Raw genomic sequence first — 25,764 nt, 5'->3', positions numbered from 1 at the left:
CCTTTTGGGTCCAGCCATTCCAACTTCGGCCCCGATCCCCTCGTCGGATCCGAGGGTCGTGGCTACCCACACCACCAGTTTCAGGGAAGCCGGTTCTTCTTCGGCGTTCGTTGTGGAGAGGGTTCTCTGATGGATCGAGACCCCTCACTCTTTCCTCTGGGTCCATCCCTGCCCCCTCACAGCTGGGTTTGTCTTAGTCATCCAGTCCCCCCAGGGGCAGCCTGTGTCATTTGTGCGCCAGCCAGTTCCCCTGGAGGAACACTAAACAATTTGTGAGCCGTCCCCAGAGAGTCCACTCCAGGAGGTTCCTCACAAACGCCAGTGTAAAAGGAGGCACTTAGACTCCCCCGAGTCCCTCACTGAGGATACCGACTTGGAGGAAGGGGAAGATTCCCCCACATCACCCCTCCGAAGATGTCTCCTTCGGAGACATAATGGAAATCCTTTGCCAGGGGGTGGTCCACCCAAAAACCTTCCTCTGACGAGTTGGTATTCCTGGTGGTGTTCGACACAGGTCCATCTACCTCCCCCCCCCCCCCAAGCAGACCCTCTGGTGGACCTTATCACCACCAGAGCTTGGAAGGAGCCGGACACTGTGGAGCCAATACCCAAATGCCCGACAATATATTGAGTCCCCCGGCAGAGCTTCTTGGAGTAAAGGTTCCCCGGTTCATGCCATGGTGGTGGCGGCGGCCACAAAAAATGAACTCGCCCAGGAAAGTTCCTCGGTCCACCCCCAGACAAGGAGTCCAGGGTGATGGACCATCCTGGAAAACGGACTTTTGCTTCAGCTACCTTTACTATAAGGGCGCTGAATTACTTGGCCCACGTAATTCGACTGCAGCGGGACCTTGTGAAAGAGTACACAGAGTCTCCCCGGAGGCCATGTTGGCCGAGGATAAACGGACCTTGTCTGCTCGTATGGCCACTCTCAAGTCTGTGTCCAATACGTCCATTTGTGTACTCTCTCATGCCACCGAGGGAGCCGCTAGGGCTAGCGGGTCCAGTATCGCCTTAAAGCGTCACGCCTGGCTCTGTCTTTGCGATTTCTCGGAACCCTTCAAGGCGTCCTTCGCTTATGTACCCTTTGACTGTGCGACCCTGTTCGGGAAGACTGTCCGCAATATGCTTGTCCAGAGCGAAAAAGATGGGAAAACGCTGTCAGCCATCGGGATCCACTTCTCTAACCCTCAAAGCTCCTTTTCCAGGAACCAGCAAGGGCAAAAGAAGCTGTGGTTCCAGATATCTCAGCAGTCCCAGAACCCTCAAGACTTTTCCTCCCCCAGAGGCAGAGGGGGACAAGGTGGACGCTGGCCCAGAGGCAGAGCGGGGCCGAAGAACTTCGGGTCACAGGAACCATTTTCAGATCGACCCACGCAGCACCCCTGAGAGGTTGCCCGACTGCTCCCCTCTGGAGGCAGTCGGGGGGGGGGGCATTTTTCGATGCACCTAGCCCAATGGTAGTCGTCACAACAGATCGCTGGGTGCTTCGAATAATATCCAGAGGCTATTCTATTCCTTTCACCAACAAGCCCCCTTACACAAGGCGCCTCACGGACGTCCCACCCTTTCAGAGGAAGGCCGCTGCTTTGGAAATACAAAAGCTGCTCGAAAAAAGCCATCCAGCAGGTGTCCCAAGACCAGTCCGGATCAGGCATCTATTCCAGGTTCTTTTTGGTGCCAAAAAAGATAGGGGACCTAAGGTCAATTCTCTATCAGCAATGAACCTGTTTGTTGCCAAGGAAAAGGTCCGGATGGTCACGTTTCAATCCATCCTGCCCTTCTTGCAGGAGGAAGAGACTGGTTGTGCTCGATAGACCTCAAGGATGCATACTACCATATCCTGATGGACAGGCGATCCAGGAGGTTCCTCTGCTTTCAGCTAGGGACCAGTCATTATCAATTCAGGGTCCTACCTTTCAGTCTCAACACAGTCCCCAGGGTATTCGCCAAGGTCATGGCAGTTGTAGCGGCCCACCTGAGACTTCAGGGCATTCAGGTCTTCCCGTACCTGGACGACTGGCTCCTCACTGCTCCCACCAGGCATCTACTCGTACTAGCCAGAGGTTTCTTTCTACAGATATCACCTTGGCTGGGGATCACGATAAATCTCAAGAAGTCTTCCCTACAACCTGTTCGTGTTAGACTTCATAGAGAATAGATTCTCTTCAGGCCAGGGCATTATTGATTCCAGACATACTACACAGCCTGGCACTTCATGTGTTAGCGCTTCTGCATTCCCCTGCCCCCCCCCCCAGCAGAATTAATCCTGAGGGCCTTAGTGTCCATGGCAGCAGCTATCATCCTGATCCCTTGTGCTTGTCTGCATATGAGAGTATTACAGTGGACGTTGAAAGTTCAGTGGTCTGTACTACATCAACCTCTAGATTTTCCGATCCCTCTGAGCAGTGTGTGCAGAAATTCTGTCATGTGGTGGCTCTGATCCCGGGATTTGCAGGAGGGATGCCCCTTTGTTGCGCCCCAACCTCAAGCCACGGTGACCACGGATGCCTCTGGCCTAGGGTGGGGGGGCACTGTTCGGGCAGGACTGTCCAAGGAACTTGGACTCAGAGCAAGACTGTTCTGCATATAAATGTTCTAGAGATGACAGTGGTCCTTTTAGCATTGTAGGCCCTTTATGCTTATCTTCCACTGGGAACTATTGTGATCCAGTCAGACAATATGTCTGGTATATCACCAGACATGGGGGAGCAAAGTCTTATCCCCTTTGTCAAGAAGTCATGAGAGTTTGGGAGTGGGAGATCTCCACCAACCACTTTCTGATAGCAACGCGCATTCCGGGTCGGTCCAACATCTTGGCTTACAAATTGAGCAGAACTATCCTTTCTTCCTACAAGTGGTCTCTGAACCCTGGTGTAGCGGAACAGATCTTCAAGTGGGGTCAGCCTTGCTGCGATCTGTTCGCATCGCCATCCAACACGAAGTGCAGCAAGTTTTTTGCTCTAATTCCCCCAATGGGGGAAGCCCCCCAGAAATGCTCTAGTTCATGCTTGGCCACCCGGTCTTCTTTATGCATATCCCCCGCTCCCGCTCATGACAAAATTCTTACAGAAAGCTCGTCTGTTGGGGAGCAGAATTATCCTCATAGCCCTATTCTGGCCTCATCAAGTCTGGTTTCCCTGCCTGTGGTCTCATCTCGTAGCTCCACCCTGGATCCCATTCCAGATCTGATTCGTCATCCCTCGGGAATGCTTCCTCCGAATCTGGACAGCCTGAAGCTCACAGCTTGGTTGCTCCAGATGTTCATCGTGTTACCCTGCAGCAGTCATCACACTTGGGTTATCCTGTCGTCAGGCGGTCCCGCAGTTGGCCTGAATTCCAAAGTCTTGGTCCGGCGTCGGTTGCTGTTGCTTCTTCCCTGACGTCAGTGCGCCAGGGGTATATAAGAGGCATCTGACGCCATTTTCTCCAGTCTTTCTTGCCGCACAGTGCCCGAAGCAGAAGCAGTTCGCAAGTGCCGGTCGGCCGACACCTGAGATTTTCTAATCAAATTTCAGTCTGAAGTCTTCAAAGCTAAGTACCCCGTTGGGGAACCTTTTCTTGCCTCAGTCCGATGTCAGAAAAAGTTAACAATTGCATTTCTTGTGGGAAGCAAATACCTCATAAGGACTTTCATTCTTATTGTATACATTGCCTAGGCCCAGACCACGACATCACTGGTTGTCGGTTTTGTGCTAGATTCAATACGCGAACTATAAAGCGATGCTTTGATTTCACACGACACTACTTCGGTAGGAAATTTAATTACAATATGTCGTCGGAGCAACCGACTACCGGCGTGTATAAAATACGCAAAGATAGACAGGCAGCCTAGATCCAAGCCAGACTCTGAGGCCTTGGCTGGGCTGGTCGCTGGTTCTCCGGTTTTCAGTGAGGCGCCTACGCAGTCCCTGACTACCGCAGAATTGGAATCCCAGACCACTGCGGATTCTCAAGCAGAGAGTTCTAGGCCGACGCAGCCATTATCTTTAGGCCCTACCGACAACATTGCAGAAGGAGAAGCCTGTGCTGCGGAAACATCTTCGGTTACAGAAGGTGTCTTCAGACCGACTACTCTCACCATAAAATCTTATGCTAAGCTTAAGACTCCTCTAAAACCAAAAAAGACTGCACATCAGTCTCCAGTTCAAGGCCCCATGCCTAAGAAACAGATGCTTAAAATGGCTGAAGATTTGATTTCTTTAATCAGGGGTTCCCATCCTCCCCCAGACAAAAGGCCTAGACAAGAGGAAGATTATGCCGCCTCTGATCAACTGTCTATTTCCTCAGGCTCCTCTGAGCAACAGGATTACTCCTTTCCCCCTTATGAAGATTCTGATGCTGAAGATTCCATTCCCTCAGCTTCTCCCCCTGAAGACTATTCCTTTGGGGAAACCTTACATACCATGAGGGAACATTTCCACTGGGAAGGTCAAGACTACTCCCACGCAAAGAAAAGGCTCAGAGAGTTTCTTTTACTCCCCCAGCACAGACCACTTGCTATCCCTCCAGTTTTAGACATTGTGGATGATGTTTACTTAGACTCTAGTTTAAATCCAGATTCTCTGCCTCCTGCTCCAGCCAAACCAGACAGATATAGAGTGCCTGATTCACACAAATTCCTTTACAAAAGCCCTGTTGCAGACCCAGAGACTATCTCCCAGGGTCCCAAAGGGGCTAAGGCTTCTATGGCTAAAAATCCTGTACCCTCTGAAAGGGACTCCGGAGCACTAGACAGGTGGGGGAAGAAGGTTTACTCGGCTACTGTAGCTATGAGAGCACTAAATTGTCAATTTCACATGCTGAAATACCAGCAATTCCTAATGTCTCAAATAAAACAAAAGAGCACGCACCCTCAACAGTCTGAATTCAAAGAAATGCAGGATCTGTTGCATGCAGCTGAACAGGTGGGCAAACATACTTTACAATGTGGTTTTGATTCCTTGGAAGCTTCCTGTAGAGCAGTTGTTACTGGGTCTGTTGTACGTAGGCATGCTTGGTTAAAGGAACAAAACTCTGCCTGATCATGTTAAAGCAAAGTTACTAGATGCACCCTTACAGCAGGATGTCTTATTTGGGGTTAAAGCAGTAGAGGTTTTAAAGAAAATGGAGGATAAGGCAAAATCTATGCAGACGGTCATAGATTTCTTACAGGTACAACCCCCCACGCTTCAGCAGAAATTGGCCAGCAAAAAATTGGTCCTGTCCAGCGTCTGACAGACCACAGAGGGGTAAATACAGGCACCCAAGGTGCAGAGGACAAGCACAAATCCCTTACAAACCTCGACAATGGGGCACAGCAGCACAGAAGGGAGGAGAAGAGAGGTCCCAAACTACTAGAAGACAAACACAATGACTTCAACCTCAAGCTGCCAAGCAAAAATCTCTTGGCAGCCCCTTTGGGAGGAAAATTTGAATTTTTTATAGACAACTGGTGCATCGTCACAAAGGACAAATCGGTCCTACACATTATCTCACAAGGATACAGATTCCGTTTCAACACCTTGCCAAGAATAAACGGAATGCCAAACATGCCACAAAATCAATGGGCAGAGGCACAAAAACAAATTACAGCTCTCATGGACATGAGAGCCATTCAGCTGGTACCTACACAGGAACAAGGCCAAGGATTTTACTCAAGGCTCTTTCTAGTCCCCAGAAAGGACAATGCTTGGAGACCCATTCTGGACCTTTCAATTCTAAACACCTTCTTGCAAGTACCCAAATTCAAGATTCTAACACTACAGCAGCTTCTTCCCATGTTGGGCAAGAAAGCTTGGCTAGTAACGTTGGACCTCAAGGAGGCATACCTGCATGTCCCTTTCAGACAAAATTGCAGAAGATACCTCCGTTTCATTGCAGGTTCAACCCATTACCAATTCTCTGCAATGACCTTTGGCTTATCTACTGCACCCAGGGTCTTCAAAAAATGCCTGGCACCAGTAATTGCATACTGCAGACAAAAAGGAATTCAAATATACCCATACCTGGACAACTGCCTCATCCAAGCAGAAAGCAAGGACATTCTCTTACAACGTCTGACTTTTGTAAAACACCTTCTAAGTTGCCTAGGGTACACAGTAAACGAAAAGAAATCAAAACTAGTGCCCTCACAAAATATGACATTCCTGGGTGCCAGCTTGAATACAACAGCCCAGATGGCTTATCTGACTCCAGACAAACAACTACAACTAACTCAGTACTTCAAAATAATGGCAACCAAGACCCAACTCCCTGCAAGAAAAATTCTGCAGGCCTTGGGATTCATGGCATCTTGTATACTACTAATACCATTTGCAAAACTGCATATGAGGAAATTACAATGGTATCTGAAAAGTGTATGGACTTAACACAGCCACAGCTTGGAAACAATGATACCTCTCATTCCCTGCCTTCAACAGGAGTTTCTATGGTGGTCACAGGCATGTCACCTCAACAAAGGTCAGCCTTTCACCTTACCCCTAGCCAGGCAAACTATGACAACAGAGGCATCGGACTATGCCTGGGGGGCACACATGGCAGGACGGTGCGTTCAAGGCATATATGGACTGCAGATCAAAGGAATCTGCACATCAGTCAAAAAGAAATGCTAGCTTTACAGAATGCTCTGACAGCCTTCAGGGACCTCTTACATCCAGGACAGCTTATAATAAGGACAGACAACACCACAGTAGTGTAGTGCATAAACAAGGGGGTACACACTCCTACCCTCTATGCAGGCAAGCCGTGACCTTGTGGAACACAGCACTGGCTTACCAAGTTCAATTACAAGCTCAATTCCTGCCAGGAAAACAGAACACATTGGCAGACGACCTAAGCAGAAACATCATGGATCCCCACGAGTGGAAACTGGATCCACAAGTATTTGAAATGATAACTCAAAAATGGGGGCGCTCAGACATAGACCTATTTGCCAACCCCCAAAACCATCAGCTTTCAAAATTTTGCACAAGGACATTTCACCATCAAGCTTGGAAAGTGGACGCACTCTCATTCAGTTGGAAAATGCTGACAGTATATGCCTTTCCTCCATTGCCCCTTCTCACAAAGGTGCTGCTGAAAGTCAGGATGGAGAGACCTCGAATGATACTCATTGCCCCGGACTGGCCACGCCAGCACTGGTACCCACTACTATGGAACATGGCCCAGGGCCCACCATGGATTCTACCACAAATTCCTCATCTACTTACACAGCAAGGCAGTCAGATTCTACACAGCCAGCTCAAAACCTTAAATTTGGCTGCATGGCACATCACCTAAGCAACCAGCCAAGCCCCTCTTTCACAAGCTGTTATGGATGTCATTCTGGAGGCCAGGAGGCCCAGCACCAGGAAAGCCTACTCAGACAAATGGAAAAGATTCTTGCGCCTGGAACCAAGCTAAAGGCCAAATAACCCTTCAGCCGGACATGCCTCAGATTCTACAATATTTAACTGAGATGTTACACAAAGGACTTTCTTTTTCATCTATTAAAATCCACGCCTCAGCTATTTCAGCTCACTACAGCACAGATCCTCCCTTATTTTCACATCCACTTCTAAGGCAGTATCTCAGAGAGGCAAAAAATATTAGGCCTCCCAGGAGAGCGCCAACACCAACTTGGGACCTAAATTTTGTTCTGGAAAAACTTACGCTGCCACCTTTTGAGCCAGCTTTCTCAGCTGACTTAGTTTATATCATGGAAGACTGCCCTGCTGCTAGCAATTACTTCAGCCAGAAGAGTCTCAGAGCTACAGGCACTCATGGCAGTGGAGCCTTTCCTCATTTTTCATCAAGACAGAGTCTCTCTACGAACTAACCCCTCCTTTATGCCAAAGGTGGTATCCAGTGTGGGTCTAAATCAAACCATCCACTTACCAACCTTCTTTCCAAACCCACAGAACAAAGGCGAAAGACTCCTGCATTCCTTGGACATTCACAGGCAACTACGTTACTACTTGGATAAAACTTGAGGCTTTCAGAAAATCTGACCAACTTTTTGTATCCTATGCTACAGCATCTCAAGGAAAGGCTATCTCAAAACAGACCATTTCCAAGTGGACAGGACATTGCATACGTTTTTGCTACACCCATCATGGAAAACCAGTTCCTGCTAGCATAAGGCCCCACTCCGGGGCAGCAGCTACATCTACAGCCTTCCTCAGGGGAGTGCCAACCAAGGATATTCTGGAAGCTGCAACTTGGAGTTCAGTACACACCTTCACCAAACACTATCACTTACCACTTTACTCTAAGACTAGAGCTGGCTTCGCCACTGCAGTTTTGCTGGGCCTTCTAGCCTCCTCTAACCCTGTTTGACTCCAACTCCCATCCTTAGCTTTGGGATTCTACCCAAGTGTGATGACTGCAGCAGGGTAACACGATGAACATAGTACAGTTTTGTACCTACCATAAATGTAGATGTTCGAGTGTATACCCTGCTGCAGTCCAGGTTACCCTCCCTCCATCCCCTCTGACCTAACTAAAACCTTTCAATACCTTAAAATTTGATACAGCCTTTGTGGTGTATTTGCTTATAGCTGGAGGGATGTTTTGTTTGTGCTAAGCTTTTATTATTGGTACTATCTATTGACCATCTTTTGGGGGGTACCTGACATCTGGGGCAAGAAAAACTGAAGAAAATGGCGTTGGATGCCTCTTATATACCCCTGGCGCACTGACGTCAGGGAAGAAGCGACAGCAGCCGACGCCGGATCAAGACTTTGGAATTCAGGCCGGCTGCGGGACCACCTGACGACAGGATAACCCAAGTGTGATGACTGCAGCATGGTATACACTCGAACATCTACATTTATGGTAGGTACAAAACTGTACTTTCCCCTAGTTGCTAGGACTCCCGGTATCTCTTCCTCTGTTAAGTCCATCTTGGTTGCGACACACAAATCCTCTACCAGGAACATTTACTGTAGCAAATGGAGACGTTTCTCCATTTGGGCTTCACAGAGAAATCTGGATCCTTTTACCGCTCTAATCCCAGCGGTATTAGACTTTTTGTCTTTCATCTTCCAACAAGGAGCCAGCTCTTCCACAGTGAAGGTCCAGCTGGTGGCTATTTCCCATTTCCATGTAGGGGACAATTTAGGCTCTCTCGCTGCTGCCAGAATTTGTAAGAACTTTTTGAAAGGCACTTTTCTTCTGAGACCTCCTATTAAGAATTCGTCCCCGCCATGGGATCTGACTTTGGTTCTTCAGGCCTTAGTTGCACCTCCATTCGAGCCCTCAGCATCAGTTGACTTAAAATTTTTGTCTTGGAAGACTGCTTTTCCCTTCAGCCAAGAGAGTGTCGGAGCGTCAGGTTCGTTGTATGAAACCCCCATATCTAGTGTTTCATAAGGATAGGGTGTCTCTCAGGGCTAATCCGTCTTTTTTCCCTAAAGTTGCTTCTGAGACAAACATTAATCAGTCTATTAATTTGCCTGTTTTTTTTCCCTAATTTTCAGAACAAAGGGGAATACCAACTTCATTTGCTGGATGTTCACAGGCAGTTACGTTTTTATTTGCACTGGACGGCAGTCTTTTGTAAATCTGACCAACTTTTTGTTTCCTTCACTGTCTTTTTTAGGGAAACCAGTTTCAAAGGTGACTCTTGCTAGGTGGATTTCCCTTTGTATCCTACATGCATATAGAGAGCTTCGTTTACCAGAACCAGTAGGAGTTCATGCTCATTCTACGCGTTCTATGGCAACGTCTGCTGCATTCTGGTCTAGAGTTTCCTGGATGACATTTGTTCAGCGCTACCTGGGCTTCGTCTCACACCTTTATTACTTATTGTAAACTGAATTTGGTGCCTAGAGGAAGGGCTTCCTTTGCCTCTGCAGTACTTCAGAATATCCTTCCTTAAGGGCCTCCTAAGATTTTGGGTAGCTGGGGACTCTGTCCCACAGGTTGCTGATCAAATGAAGTTAACTACTTCAGATAAAGAAGTTATGTACTCACCGTAACGTTCCATCTGAGTAGGTAAACTTCATTTGTCAACAACCATCCCTCTCTCCTTCCCCCTGACCTTGGCGGTTATTTCTGCTGAGCTCGATGTTCGGAGTTCACAAGCTTGATGTTTGTCCTTGGTTCAGGGGTCTCAAGTTTTCGTTTGTTAGTTGTCACGTGTGGAGTGGCAAACTCGATCTAAGGATTGGAAGGAGGTTGCAGTGTAGTATGGGTAGGGAGGAGGAGCTTGGAGCTCGGATCTTTTTGCTTGGTATGCTGCCGGCTCGGATCCGTGTCGGATCCGAAACCCACAGGTTGCTGACAAATGAAGTTTACCTACTCAGATGGAACGTTATGGTGAGTACATAACTTCTTTTTAAAAGATTTTCAGGCAACATTTTAAGAAGTCCTTCCATATTACTGTTTAGTATTCTTTACTAAAGGGATTCTCTACCAAAGGTAGCCCAACATACAGACAGTATACCTACCCTTAGGTTTTTAAGGACATCGTACGTCACACATATGCTTCCCTGCTCATGTGTAGGGCATAAAGGTGATGTACATACTTCAGAACTTTGCCACCAATCCGAATGCCATCTTCAATAGTTGATCTGAATGCTCCATTTGTGCTTGTTACTAAGCCATTTTCAGGTAAGTGCCCTGTTGGGGTTTTCTTATCTTATTTTTCTTTTGGTTTGCGAGGTTATATGTCATCCAAAAAGGGAAAATGTCAAGGTGGGAGACAGAGTCCCTATAAGGACTGTCACAAGCAGTGTCTTTTTTGCTTGGGTGAATCTCACAACCATACTGTGGGCTCAGTTTGTCAGGCATTTGTCTCCAAGACCCTTCGTAGTAGTCTTGCTTCCTTGTCTATCTACCTGGAGAACCAATGTCTTATGTTGTTGGGGCAGGGTGCAATGGCAGAATCGTCCTGTTCTGAGGCTCAGCCTTCTGCCAAGAAGACCAAAAAAGTTAGGTTGGATTAATCTGCTGCACCACCTCCCTCAGATGCGTCTCGAGGCTGGTGGAAGCTAGGAGTATCGTCCAGTTGTTTCACTGGATTCCTCTGCTGCTGCATGGATTTGGCTTCTCACATGTCCTCGGAGGTTCTGTAGACATCCATTGAGGATGTTGAGGTGGAATTTCGGCTGATATCCGAAGGACCTAAGGGCATTCCACAGGTTCTTGTTTGGGAGAAGATTCCCACTACAGTGATTGTCAGCAAAAGTCCAAACCTCCTAAAGTCTATAGAGTTGACGTCTCTCTAAAGAAGCAGAAAACTAAACACATTTCCCTTGTTCCCAAAGATCCTTAGCAAGAATGGCAGAATTTTGCACAGGGTTTTTTTTAATGCGCTAATGGCCTTGAAGCCTCCACAGGGTAGCCCCCCCCCCCCCTTGTTCCTTTACTCCACTTAAGAGGTCTGAGGAGCTGGACTCTTATAATGAGGACTTGGGCTCAGGGGAGGAGTCATTGGTGTTTTCCTCTCAGATTCCTTCTCCATTGGACTGTGGTTCTGAGGAGGAGGATTCCATTAGGCCATATTCTCCCTTTGAGGAATTCTCTTGGGGATACTGTCTCTCGTGTGATAGAATTCTTTAAATGGGACTGTTCTCAGCTTTCTGACATCCAAAAGAGACGGTATGAACTCATCCAGATGGAGTTTCCTAATCCCTCTGCTTTTCCTCCAGTCCTATCTGCCTTGTTAGACACTTTTCAGCAGTTTCTCAGGCTTCTGATTCCCAACCTGCAGCCCCTAAAAAAACAAGTTTTATAAGGTGCCTGAATACTGTAAGTTTGTTTACAAATGTTCCTCTGATAACCCCTCTGTTGTGTCTGTCTCATCTGACAAACCTTCCAAGCTCTTGCCTTCTACTAAATTGCTTCCCTCTGACAAGGACAGTAGAGCCATAAAACATCTAGGCAAGAAGGTGTATATTGCTGCTACCCTGGCCTTTCGGGCTAGTAATGATCAGACCAATATGACCAGGTATGCCATAGCTGTTCTTTCTCAGGCCTGTCAGGTTATATCTGACCTTCCTGACTCTGAGGAGAAGGTTTTGGCCATCTTTGTTGGGCTGCTCTTCCCAAGTGGCTTTCCATTCTATTAAATGTAGTTATGATGCTCCTGATGCTTCTACTTCTGTGTTGAGGCGATAATTTTGGCCTTTGCCTCCAGGGTTGGCCTGATGATATTAAGGCTAAATTGCTGGATGCTCCCTTTGATGATAAAAATCTCTCTGGTTCTGCAGATGCTGAGCTTTTTAAGTCCCCTGCAAGAAAAGAGCAAGGCCTTGCAGGAATTGAAATATATTTTTGTTTCCTGTATTCCTAAATTTCTGAGGAATTATCCCTCAAAGGTAAAAAGGGTTCTAGACGGGCTCCTCCTGCTAAATCTACTCAGACTGCTGCTATTCAGAAGCCACCTTTTCCAGACAAGCCATGTTCTCTGCCTGCTTCCCTCCATCCTAAGTCAGGTTCCTTTATCTCCCATGTTTTCCTGTCTCTTCCCAACTAGTTAAGAATCACTCAGGATTCTTGGGTTCCATCCATCATTTGCCAGGGATACTTCACGGTGTGGAAATACCTTCCTCCCTTTCTCGGCATTCCCCAACCTCCTCAGGGACAGCTGCCTTTCTTTCCAGGTGTACGTCAGGGTCTCAAGGTACCATCCAAGCAGTTTCTGCTCTTCAGAAAAGGAAGGGGTTTTATTCCAGAATGTTTTGGTTCCCAGGAAAGAAGGCACCTTGAAGCCCATTCTGGACCTGTCTTAGCTCAACAGCTTTTTGAAGATCACTTCCTTTTGGATGCTGTCCCTTCAGTCTCTGTTTCCTCTTCTTTCTCAAGCTTTCCTGGTCTTTCTGGATCTCAAGGATGCTTATCTTCACATCACTATTCATCCCTGTTTCAAAAAATGTCTGCTTCTCTTCTGTTTCTTGCATTTTTTTCTGTGCCTTGCCTTTTGGCCTCTCTGCTGCCCCAAGGGTTTTCACTGAATGGCTCACTCGTGTGATTGCCTTTTGTGGGATGAGGCATTTAGAACAGTGTGTGTGTGTGTGCTGTATCTTTAAGAAGCGTTTTGTGGACTGAACGTGCATATAAATAGCAAGCGCGTGTTAGCTTCAGTGCCATTTTGAGAGTGCAGCCAGAGAGTGAGCATGTATGAATGTAATAGCTAGTTTGTATACACATTTATCTAAGTTAGTTATTTAAGCCTCAATTCTGATGTGTTTTTTACATATTAAAGTTGTTTGAACAGAACCCACAAAGACTCGTCTATTACATCCTGACTAGATGAGTTACATGGTGTCAGAACCGGAATTCCACAGACTGATATCTAGAGCTGTGAGGTGCACAATTAGTGAGAGTCAACTACGAAACGAGCACAAAAAAGGGCCAGAAAAGAACCAAAGGTTATAAAAATTTGCACAGTTTATTTTATAAAAAAGATAAAACAGAGCATTACAAAGGCACAAACCACATTATTAAACAAGCAAGAGGCATAAAAGGTTTATTAAGTAAACAAAATGTTTAAAATTAAGATGTTTAATAAAACGATTATGAGAAAAGCACATAAGGGGTTTGGAATTACGTTGGAATTGCAGAACAAGCATGTTTAAAGCAATATGGGCATGTTTAGAGTGGAACGAGCACAAGAAAAGTACAGTGGGCATGAAGAAAGATTAAACGACCAAAATGAATATAGTAAGGGTAAAAGGGGCACATTAAGCATAAATCAAGGTGACTGCATGGTTTTTGGCAAAGTACCTTGTTTTGACGTAACTGCTACTTCATATTGTATCAAGGGCATAAGTAGAGTTATTCAAAGTATCTCAATGTTAAAAGTACTTAGTGTGTGCTTATTACTGTGCATTTATTCTGAAGAGTTTATTTGTGTGTAAAGTGCAACTGTTTCGTGAAGTATAGTAATTTCAAAAAGTTTCTTTTGCTGGGTGTGCCTATTTGCAAATTGCCACCATTACAGAGCGCTTCTTGCACTGCAAATAATTCTCTAGCAAAGTACAGCCATTTTGGGGAAGTTTCAGTGTGCTATGTACTGTTTATTCACAAAGTGCAGTTACTTCTAAATGTTTCTTACTCTGAGCTTCTTCTGGCCAGTTTATTCGCACAGTGTAGTTATTTTGAAATGTTTTCTTAAAATGATGATAAATTACTATTACAGTAATTACAAGAGCATCACAGTGCCCAAGAGACTTGTTTTGCAAAGTATTCAGAGGCTTGTTGAGTTATTGGGCATAGATGTTCTTCGTGTTTCACTGTTGCAGTCATTACATTTGGGTTATCCTGCTGGCAGGTTGCCCTCAGTCGGCCTGAATTCCAAAGTCTTGGGTCCTGCGTTGGTTGCTGTCGCCTCTTCCCTGACGTCAGGTCGTCAAGGGTATAAAATATGCAGCTGACGCCATTTTATTCAGTCTTTCTTGCCGTGTGGTGCCCGAAGCAGAAGCAGTTTGCAAGTGCCGGTCGACCGACTCCTGAGATTTTCGTGTTTGAGTTTCAGATCCGAAGTCTTCATTAAAAGCTAAGTACCCTGTTGGGGAAACCTTTTTCTTGCTACAGACCGATGTCAGAAAAAGTTAATAATTGTATTTCTTGTGGGAAGCAAATACCTCATAAGGACTTTCATTCTTACTGTATTCCTTGCCTAGGCCCTGACCATGACGTTGCTAGTTGTGGGTTTTGTGCTAGATTTAACCAACGCACTATTAAACGCCGGTACGATTTTGCATTAAGCTATTTTGGGCGAAGATTTAATTATACAATGTCGTCGGACAGCCATCCAACTACCGGAGGTCACAAAAAATGCTAAGGAAAAAGAGAGAGACAGGCAAAGTCGCCGGTTCTCAGTGAGGCGCTATTGCAGCCCCTGACGCCTGCTACTTTAGAGTCGCAGGCCGCTACCGACTCCCACGGCCGCTGGAAACTCAAGGTATTGGAGCCTCGGAGATTATTCCCTCGGATGGGTCCGGAGCCGCTGAGCAGGCATCGGCTTCTGAGGGTGTTTTCAGACCTAAACAATTATATATTAAACCGACTTCAAAGACTAAAATACCTTTAAAGGCAAAGAAACAAGTTCACCAGTCACAAGGACAGGCCTCCATGCCCAAAAAACAGATGCTCAAAATGGCCGAAGACTTAATTACCTTGATCAGGGGTTTCCATCCCCCTCCTGATAAGAGGCCTAGGCAAGAGACAGACTATGAATCTTCAGATCAGGTTTCCATTTCTTCTGATTAGGAATATTCTATTCCCCCATATGAGGATTCTAATGCTGAAGAATCAATTCCTTCATCTTCTCCTCCTGAGGGCTAATCTTTTGGGGAAACCTTGCATACCATGAGGGAGCACTTCCACTGGGAGAGCCAAGATTTTTCAGACTCTAAGAAAAGGCTCAGAGACTTCCTTTTACTACCTCAACGCAGGCCTCTAGCTATTCCACCTGTGTTGGACATTGTAGATGATGTGTTCTCTGAGGCTAGTCTGACCCCTGACTCTTTACCTCCAGCTCCTGTTAAGCCGGACAGATACTACAGGGTCCCTGACTCTCATAAATTCCTTTTCAAAAACCCTACTGCAGACCCAGAAACTATTTCTCATGGTCCAAAAGGGGTCAAGGCTTCTACTGCTAAAAAACCCTACCCCCCTCTGACAATGATTCTAGGCACTGGATAGATGGGGAAAAAAGATTTACACATCTACTACTTTGGCTATAAGGGCCTTAAATTTGCCAGTTTCATATGCTTAAATATCAGCAATATATCATGACACTGCTTAAACAGAAAATGATGGCAAATTCTGAATGTGCAGAAAACAAAGAAATGCAGGATTTATTGCATGCAGCTGAAAAAGTTAGAAAGCGTACTTTGCAATGTGGGTTTGATTCTCTGGAGGCCTCCTGCAGGGCCGCTGTTATGGGTTCTGTCATTAGGAGGCATACTTGGTTAAAGGAACAAAATCTGCCTGACCATGTTAAAGCAAAATTATTAGATGCTCCTTTACAACAGGATACCTTGTTTGGTGTTAAGGCGGAAGAGGTGTTAAAGAAAATGGAGGACAAAGCTAAATCTATGCAAACGGTCAAGGATTTCTTACAGGTACAGCCACCTAGATTTAGCAGGCACTGGCCTAAAAGAACTGGTCCTTTCCAGTCTCAGACAGACCTCACGCCCTAGAGGCAGATTACAGCCGCAAGGATCCTACAGGTCTAAGCAGTGGAGTGCTTCTACCTCCATAGGTGAAGACAAAGCACCATCATACAGGAAACAGTCCCAATGACTTCCCCCTGCCTGCACGAAGCACTTAACTTCTGGCAGCACCCTTGGGGGGGAAACTAGCACTTTTTTCTCAAAATTGGCACATTATAACCCAGGACAAATGGGTTCTAGTCATAGTGTCACAAGGCTACAAGTTTCATTTCCATACCTTGCCAAGGGCAAACGGTTGGCCAGACCTGCCATAAAATCAATGGGCAGAGGCTCAAAAACAAGTCACAGCTCTCATGGACATGAGGGCTATTCAACAAGTGCCACAGCAAGAACAGGGACAAGGATTTTACTCAAGACTCTTCTTGATACCCAGAAAGGACAAAGCATGGAGACCAATACTGGACCTATCTATTCTAAACACTTTCCTGGATGTACCAAAATTCAAGATGTTGATCTTACAGCAGCTTCTGCCCATGCTGGGCAGCAAGGCTTGGCTCGTGACTTTAGACCTAAAAGAGGCATACCTTCATGTCCCAATCAGACATTCATGCAGAAGGCTGGCTCAAAGCATTACCAATTCTCTGCACTGCCCTTTGGCTTATCTACTGCGCTCAGGGTCTTCACAAAGTATCTGGCACCAGTAATTGCTTACTGCAGACAGAGGAATCCAAATATATCCTTACTTGGACGAGTGCCTCATACAAGCAGAGAATAAAGACATTCTACTGCAGCATCTGACATTTGTTATAAGACTTTTAACATGCCTAGGGTATACAATCAACAAAAAGAAATCAAAACTAGTGCCCTCTCAAGAGATGATATTCCTGGGTGCAAGCTTAAATACAACTGCCCAGATGGCTTATCTCACTCCAGACAAACAAAGGCAACTGACTACCTATTTCAAGGAAATGGCAACAAAGGCCCAGTTATCCGCAAGAAAAATTCTACAGGCTTTGGGCTTCATGGCATCTTGCATCTTACTAATTCCATATGCAAGACTGCATATGAGGAAAATTCAGTGGTACCTAAGAAGTGTCTGGACACAGCATTGCCACAGTCTGGAAACAATGATTACTCTAATTCCCTGCCTGCAACAGGAGTTTTGATGGTGGACAAAGGTTTGTCACCAAAACAAGGGACAGCCATTCTCACTACCCCCAGCCAGGCAGAGCCTAACAACAGATGCTTCAGATTATGCCTGGGGGGCACACATGGCAGGAAGAGGCATTCAGGACACCTGGTCCACAAACCAAAAGCATCTACATATCAATCAAAAAGAGATGTTAGCTGTTCAAAATGTCCTGACAGCCTTCAAGGACCTACTTCATCTGGGACAACTACTGATAGACAGACAACACCACGGTCATGTGGTACATAAACAAGCAAGGGGGGGGGGGCACTCATTCTTATCCCCTGTGCAGACAAGCCATGGCTTTATGGGACACAGCATTGACTTACCAAGTTCATCTGCAGGCACAGTTCCTGCCAGGAAAAGAAAATACTCTGGCAGACAAACTAAGCAGAAACCTCATGGATCCCCAAGAGTGGCACCTGGATCTGCAAGTCTTCAGCATGATAACAAAGAAATGGGGATGCCGGTCATAGATTTATTTGCCTCCCCTCAAAACAATCAACTAAAAAGATTCTGCACAAGGACTTATCACAGACCAGCGTGGAAAGTGGACGCCTTATCTTTCAACTGGACAAACCTGTCAGTATATGCCTTTCCTCCACTGCCTCTCCTCCCCAAGGTACTCCTAAAGGTCAGGCAGGAGAAACCAAAAATTATTCTGATTGCCTCAGACTGGCCATGCCAGTACTGATCTCCAATCTTAAGGAGCTTGTCCCAATGTCCAGCCTGGACCTTACCTCAAATACCTCATCTTCTGTCCCAGCAAAACAATCAGATTCTGCACAACCAACTCAGGACCCTAAACCTGGCAGCATGGCGGATAATGTAGCCATACAAACCACACATCAGTAAAGCTGTGATGGATGTCATTTTAGAAGCCAGAAGGCCTAGTACTAGAAAATCCTATGCTGGGAAATGGAAGAGATTTTGCGCTTGGAACCAAGCTCAAGCAACTGATGCAGTTGTCCCAAACATTCCTCAGATTTTACAGTACTTAACTGAGATGCTGGACAAAGGCATATCCGGTTCATCAATTAAAATCCATGCCTCTGCCATTTCGGCTCATTACAATACAGAGCCACCACTCTTATCCTTTAGTAAGGCAGTACCTCAGAGGAGCCAAAAACTTAAGGCCTCCAAGGAGAACGCCAATACCTGCATGGGACCTCAATTATGTTTTGGAAAAACTCACCTTACCTCCTTTTGAGCCAGCTGTTGCTGCGGATATAAAGTTCTTATCTTGGAAAACAGCTCTGCTCCTAGCAATAACTTCTGCAAGACGAGTTTCAGAGCTACAGGCTCTCATGGCTGTGGAACCCTTTATCATTTTTCATCCAGACAGGGTCTCTGAGAACAAACCCTACCTTTATGCCTAAGGTGGTATCCAGTGTAGCCCTTAACCAAACAATCCATTTGCCAACTTTTTATCCAAATCCTTCAGAAAGATAGAACAATTAGTAGTGGCATATGCCACAGCATCACATGGAAAGGCTATCTCCAAGCAGATGGTTTCAAGGTGGCTAGGTCACTGCATTCATTTCTGCTACTCACAGCATGGCAAACCAGTGCCTATGGGCATTAGGCCACATTCAACCAGAGCTGCAGCCACTTCTGCAGCCTTTCTCAGGGGAGTACCAACCAAAGACATTTTAGAGGCTGCTACTTGGAGTTCACTGCATACCTTTACAAAACATTACAATCTGCCTCTTTACTCTAAATCCAGGGCAGGCTTTGCCACTGCAGTTCTGCAGGGCCTCATAGCTGCTCCTAATGCTGTTTAGCTCCAGCCCCCCAACCATAGCTTTGGGACTCAACCCAAATGTAATGACTGCAACAGTGAAACATGAAGAACATAGTACAGTTGTGTGCACTTACCATAAATGTAGCTGTTTGAGTGTATTCACTGTTGCAGTCCAGGTTACCCACCTGCAATCTCCCTTATTTTTGCTGGAACTTATCTTTACTTCTCTAATCTATGCAACCTAGCTGGTGTATTTGCTTATAGATGAAGCTAAAGTTTATTTTGGTGCACGTTTGTTTTATTTACATAAATTTAGCCTACCCTTTTGGGGGCACCTGACATCTGAGGCAAGAAAAACTGAATAAAATGGCACCAGCTGCATCTTTTATACCCCTGACAACCTGACGTCAGGGAAGAGGCGACAGCAACCGACACAGGACCCAAAACTTTGGAATTCAGGCCGACTGAGGGCAACCTGCCAGCAGGATAACCCAAATGTAATGACTGCAGCAGTGAATACAGTCGAACATCTACATTTATGGTAAGTGTACACAACTGTACTTTATAAATACTGGCATGTGTATATATGTGTTTGTGTTCATGCATATTTGCAAAACCCTTCACTGGTATGTGTTAATAATGGCAGATGGATTTTGAAAAACCTTAACACTTGTATTTGATCAGAATATTGCAGAAAATTGGAGAATATTTGAGCAAGAGTACAATGTTTCTACAAGTAGCATATTCGGGCAAATATGCACGCAGCAAGGGCATTCATTTTGCTAAACCTAGCTGGCTCAGAGGCCATTAAAAGAGAGGATTCATTTGTGTATGCACCAGCAGTATATGAGGGAGAAGGTAAAAATCGTCATTGTTGTACTGGCTGAATCAAGTGAAGACCCCAAGTGTTTGAAGCACAAATTCAGGGAAATGTGTAACCCCAGACAAATGTTACATTAGAGAGGCATTTGTTTTACACAAGAGATCAGAAACCAGGGGAAACATTTGCAGCTTATATAACTGACCTGAGAAGGCTAAAATGTGTATGTGTGGTGACTTAAAAGATGAGTTAATAAAGAACAGGCTTGTTTGTGGTATTAATAGTGCTGCTGTGTGAGAGATTTTGCTTCGCGGCTGTGATTTAACACTGAGCAAAGCTACTGAGTTTGTCAAATCCATGAAGTTACAGAAAGAGGCACACAAGTATGTTTGCAAGTGATAAGAGCATGGTTTCAGCAGGCTCCAGAGCAAATATAGCCAGCATGCAACACGTGGCAAATAAAAGCAGGCCTAAGCACATGGCAGCTACAGCCCCTGATGGTTCCCCTGGGAAACCACGTAGTTTTCCAGCAAGTTCTAAGAAAGGTGCATGCTCAGTGCAGTACAAGTGTGAATGAGCAGAAACCAAACCCAGCTTTAACTGTCGCAGTTGTGGTGCCAGTCAAGAGTCTAAAAGAGAGAAATGCTTAATATTTTGTCAGCAGTGCCACAAGTGTAAAATATGGAACTATTTTGAAAGGTTTTTCAAATAAAGTAAACCTTACACAGTTATAAAGATGCGTCACTCAAAAAAAGCAAGCTGATCATATAGAGAGCTGCAGTTCTGCTTTCTACGTAGATGGTGCATCAGTAATTGATAAAAAGGTTGATGCAGTCAATTTGTTGGCAAAGAACAAAGTGTTTTATACTGTCCGGATCAAGGGTAAATCCGGAGAGCTTAAAGTAGACACTGGTTCGAAGTGTAATGTTATGTCAGCAGGCACATTTGGTAAGGTAAGAACTAATGAATAACTCAGTGTGGCTAGTAGTGCGAAACTTGTTGCTTATGGAGGTGAAGAAATTCAGACTGAAGGTTCCATAGTGCTTTCAAGTTATATGGCTAGGAACTGTTGCAGCTTGATGTTCATCGTGCATACAGCTGCAGTCGTAACAGATGGGTTCTCCTGCCATCAGGCGGGTCCTTGGTCGGCCGAATTCCAAATTCTAGGTCCGGCGTCGGTTGTCGTCACTTCTTCCCTGACATCAGTGCGACAGGGGTATAAAGGAACCAGCCAACGCCATTTTCTCCAGTCTTTCTTGCCGCGCGGTGCCCGAAGCAGAAGCAGTTCGCAAGTGCCGGTTGGCCAGCTCCTGAAATTACGAAATTTGGAAACCGAAGTCTTCTTAAAAGCTAAGTACCCCATTGGTGAAACTTTTCTTGCCTCAGACCGATGTCAGACAAAGTTAATAATTGTATTTCTTGTGGGAAGCAAATACCGCATAAGGATTTCCATTCCCTCTGTATACCTTCTTTAGGCCCAGACCACGACGTCTCGGTCTGTCGCTTTTGTGCTACATTCAACAAACACACTATTAAGCGTCGGGCGGAGTTCGCCCAGCATTATTTTGGGAAAGCATTTAACTATACTATGTCGTCGGATACTCTGACTCCGGTTTTGTCTAAAAAATGCAAAGTCAAGGATCGACACACGAGGTCTGCGGTCTCTACCGACACCACGCCAAAGCCGACTACACGTGGTCCGGTTCTCAGTGAGGCGCCTACGCAGCCCCTGATTACCGACGACACTTCTTTGACGGTGTCTCCTGTGCCCGAGGTCGCAGGCTCCTCTGCCCACACCCCGACTACAGATACCGAAGCCACTCTTCGCGTTGAAACTCAGAATGTGGACAGGTCCACCTCCATTCAAGGTGTCTTCAGACCTTCCTCTTCTTTCTCCATCAAGGCTTTCACAAAGTCTAAAGCATCCTTGCACCCTAAGAGACCAGCTACACAGGGCCCATCTACAGGCCCCATGCCTAAGAAACAGATGCTTAAATTGGCTGAGGATTTAATTACTCTAATCAGAGGTTCTCAGTCCCCACCGGACAAAAGGCCCAGAGTGGAGGAAGATTCCCCCTCCTCTGACCAGGACTCCATTATTTCAGAGCACTCTGATGATGAGGAACATTCTTACTCCCCTTTTGAAGACTCTGATGCGGAGGAGTCCATCCCTTCTATATCCCCCCCTGAGGATTACTCATTTGGGGAAACTTTGCATACCTTAAGGGGAACACTTCCACTGGGAAGGCCAGGATTATTCAGATTCCAAAAAAAGGCTCAGGGAATTTCTCTTGTTACCTCAGCATAGGCCTCTGGCTATACCTCCTGTCTTGGACATCCTAGATGATGTTTACTCGGAGGCCTGCCTTAACCCGGACTCTCTACCCACAGCTACAGTTAAGCCTGACAGGTACTACAGGGTTCCTGACTCGCACCAATTTCTTTACAAAAGCCATGCTGCTGACCCAGAAACCATCTCACAGGGCCCCAAGGGAGTTAAGGCCTCCATTGCCAAAAATCCATTGCCCTCCGAGAGAGATTCCAGATCCTTAGAAAGGTGGGGAAAAAAGGTATATACCTCGGCTACCTTATCCATGAGGGCCTAAAATACCAACAGCTTTTGTTATCACAATTGAAGAGTAAAATGTCACAACCTGAACAACCAGACTTGAAGGAGTTGCAGGATTTGATGCATAGTGCAGAACAAGTGGGTAAGCATACCCTACAATGTGGTTTTGATGCTCTAGAGGCCTCATGTAGAGCTGCTGTTACAGGATCAGTCATACGTAGGCATGCCTGGCTCAAGGAACAAGCCTTGGCTGATCATGTCAAAGCTAAATTACTAGACTCCCCACTTCAAAAGGATGTACTATTTGGTGCTAATGCTGAGGAGGTATTAAGGAAAATGGAGGAAAAGGCTAAATCAATGCAAACTGTGAAAGAATTTCTACAGGTTCAACCCCCACGTTTTAGTGGAAATTGGCCTTCCAAAAACTGGTCCTTTCCTGCCACAGACAGACCCCAAAGAGGCAGATACAGGCGCCCGAGGGGCAGAGGACAATCCCAAGGATCGTATAGAGGCAGACAATGGCAAGCCCCTACACAAAGAGGTGGTGAGGACAACTCGCAATCTTTCAGAAAGCAAACCCAATGACTTTCCCCTTTCCATGCCAACCAGGTTTCAAATGGCAGCCCCCTTAGGAGGAAAGCTGGCATTATTTTCAAAAAATTGGCATGTTGTCACAAAGGACAAATGGATCCTGGACATTATAAACAGAGGCTACAAATTCCATTTTCACACCCTTCCAAAAATGAGAGGCATGCCAAACCTGCCACACAATCAAAGGGCAGAGGCACAAAAGCAAATTACAGATCTCATAAACATGAAAGCTATTCAAGAGGTACCTACGCATCTAACAAGGTCAAGGTTTTTATTCCAGGCTATTTCTGGTGCCAAGGAAGGGAAAAGATTGGAGACCTATTTTGGATCTATCCATCCTAAACACATTTCTACTCGTACCAAAATTCAAGATGCTCACTCTACAGCAACTTCTTCCCATGCTGGGCAAGGAGTCTTGGCTGGTAACACTGGACCTCAAGGAGGCATACCTGCATGTCCCAATCAGACAAAATTGCAGAAGGTACCTCAGATTTCTTGCAGGTTCAACCCATTATCAGTTCTTTGCATTGCCCTTTGGCTTATCTACTGCGCCCAGAGTTTTCACGAAATGCCTGGCATCAGTAATTGCCTACTGCAGACTTCAAGGGATACAAATATACCCCTATTTGGACGACTGACTGATCCAAGCGGACAGCAAGCACATTCTTCTGAAGCATCTGGCTTATGTAATAATGTTGTTGGAATCTCTGGGATACACAGTCAACAAAAAGAAATCAAGGCTAATACCCTCTCGGAATATAATTTTCCTGGGTGCCAATTTGGACACAAACACCCAGATGGCCTACCTCACGCCAGAGAAGCAGGGGCAACTAATACAATACTTCAGAACACTAGCAAATTGCACCAGGCTGACTGCAAGGAAAATCCTGCAGGCTCTGGGATTCATGGCATCTTGCATCTTACTAATCCCATGTGCAAAGCTGCACATGAAGAAACTACAATGGTACTTGAAAAACATATGGTCTCAACACAGCCACAGTTTGGAAATAATAATACCACTAATTCCATGTCTGCAAAAGGAATTTCTGTGGTGGGCTCAAGCATGCCAAACAAACACAGGTCTTCCATTCAGCAAGCCTCAAGCAAATCAAGTCATCACAACAGACGCCTCGGACTACGCCTGGGGGGCGCACATGACAGATCGGTGCATTCAGGGCAAATGGTCCCAAAAAGAAAAGCACCTTCACATCAATCAAAAAGAAATGCTAGCAGTAATAAATGCTATTATAGCTTTCAAGGACCTTCTACAACCAGGTCAATTATTGATAAGAATGGACAACACCACAGTTATGTGGTACATAAACAAACAGGGAGGAACACATTCTTATCCCCTATGCAGACTGGCCATGTCACTTTGGAACATGGCCATGGACTTACAAATGGAACTACAAGCACAGTACTTGCCAGGCAAGGAAAACACGCTGGCAGACAACCTAAGCAGGAATATGACAGATCCACACAAATGGAAATTGCATCCAAAAGTTTTTACAGAAATAATCCAAGAATGGGGAAGGCCAGACATAGATCTCTTTGCCTCCCACAAGAATCATCAATTGACATAATTCTGCTCAAGGATCTTCCATCCAAAGGCCTGGAGAGTGGACGCTCTTTCTTTCAGTTGGACATCAATGACAGTTTATGCCTTCCCTCCTCTTCCTCTGCTGCCCAAAGTTCTATTAAAGACCAAAGCAGACAGACCAAAGATGATTCTCATTGCTCCGGACTGGCCAAGGCAACACTGGTACCCACTCCTGAGGAGCCTGACGCATTCCCCACCATGGACCCTGCCTCTTAATGCCTCTTCTTCTGACTCAGCACAGTTTCAAAACTCTTCACAGCCAGCTAAAAACACTCAATCTAGCCGCATGGACGATTCCTTAGCATCTCAACAGGCCCTACTCTCCAAGGAGGTGCAGGATGTCATTTTGGAGGCCAGAAGGCCATCAACTAAAAAAGCTTACTCCGCAAAATGGAAACGGTTTTGTGTCTGGAATGAGAAAAGGGGCAGGATCCTGGAAAACTGAATTTACTTCAAATACTACAATATTTGGCTGAACTGCTAAGCAGTGGACTTTCTTTCTCCTCCATCAAAATACATGCCTCAGCCATTTCTGCAGAATTTAACACTGATCCACCTTTATTCCCTCACCCTCTCTTAAGACAGTTCCTCAGAGGGGCTAAGAAGTTAAGGCCTCCAAGGAAACAACCAATACCTGCTTGGGATCTTAATTTAATTCTGGAAAAATTGACCTTGCCTCCTTTTGAGCCAGCTGCCTCATCAGATTTGCAATATTTGTCCTGGAAAACAGCTTTCCTTCTGGCTATCACCTCAGCTCGTAGAGTTTCAGAACTACAGGCTCTCATGGCTGTCCAGCCTTTTATCATCTTCCATCAGGACATAGTTTCCTTACGAATCAACCCGTCCTTTATGCCTAAAGTGGTATCCAGGGTAGCTTTAAATCAGGCCATACATTTATCTACTTTTTATCCTAATCCTCAAAACAAAGGGGAGAGATTACTCCATTCCTTGGACATCCACAGACAGCTGCGTTATTATTTCGACAGAACAAAGCCTTTCAGAAAATCAGAACAGCTCTTTGTGGCCTATGCGGTAGGAGCTCAAGGGAAGCCAATTTCCAAACAGACAATCTCAAAATGGATAGCCCACTGCGTACGCTTTTGCTATTCCTTTCATGGCAAAACTGTTCCTACAGGCATTAGAACTCATTCCACTAGGGCCAC

At 45.7% G+C, this 25,764-nt stretch overlaps 1 protein-coding gene across 1 annotated transcript in view; it reads left to right on the top strand.

Moving 5' to 3' along the window:
• The window catches only part of SETD2 (SET domain containing 2, histone lysine methyltransferase), a 3,532,865-nt gene that overhangs the window by 2,560,936 nt on the left and 946,165 nt on the right, over positions 1–25,764 (top strand). The gene's annotated exons all lie outside the window — the stretch shown is intronic.

This window comes from Protopterus annectens, chromosome 3.part0 (genome assembly GCF_019279795.1).
Source record: "Protopterus annectens isolate FY-2018-M chromosome 3.part0, PAN1.0, whole genome shotgun sequence".
Lineage (NCBI taxonomy): Eukaryota > Metazoa > Chordata > Ceratodontiformes > Protopteridae > Protopterus > Protopterus annectens.
The sequence above is the reverse complement of the archived record's forward strand: the minus strand, read 5'-3'. Positions and strand labels throughout refer to the sequence as shown.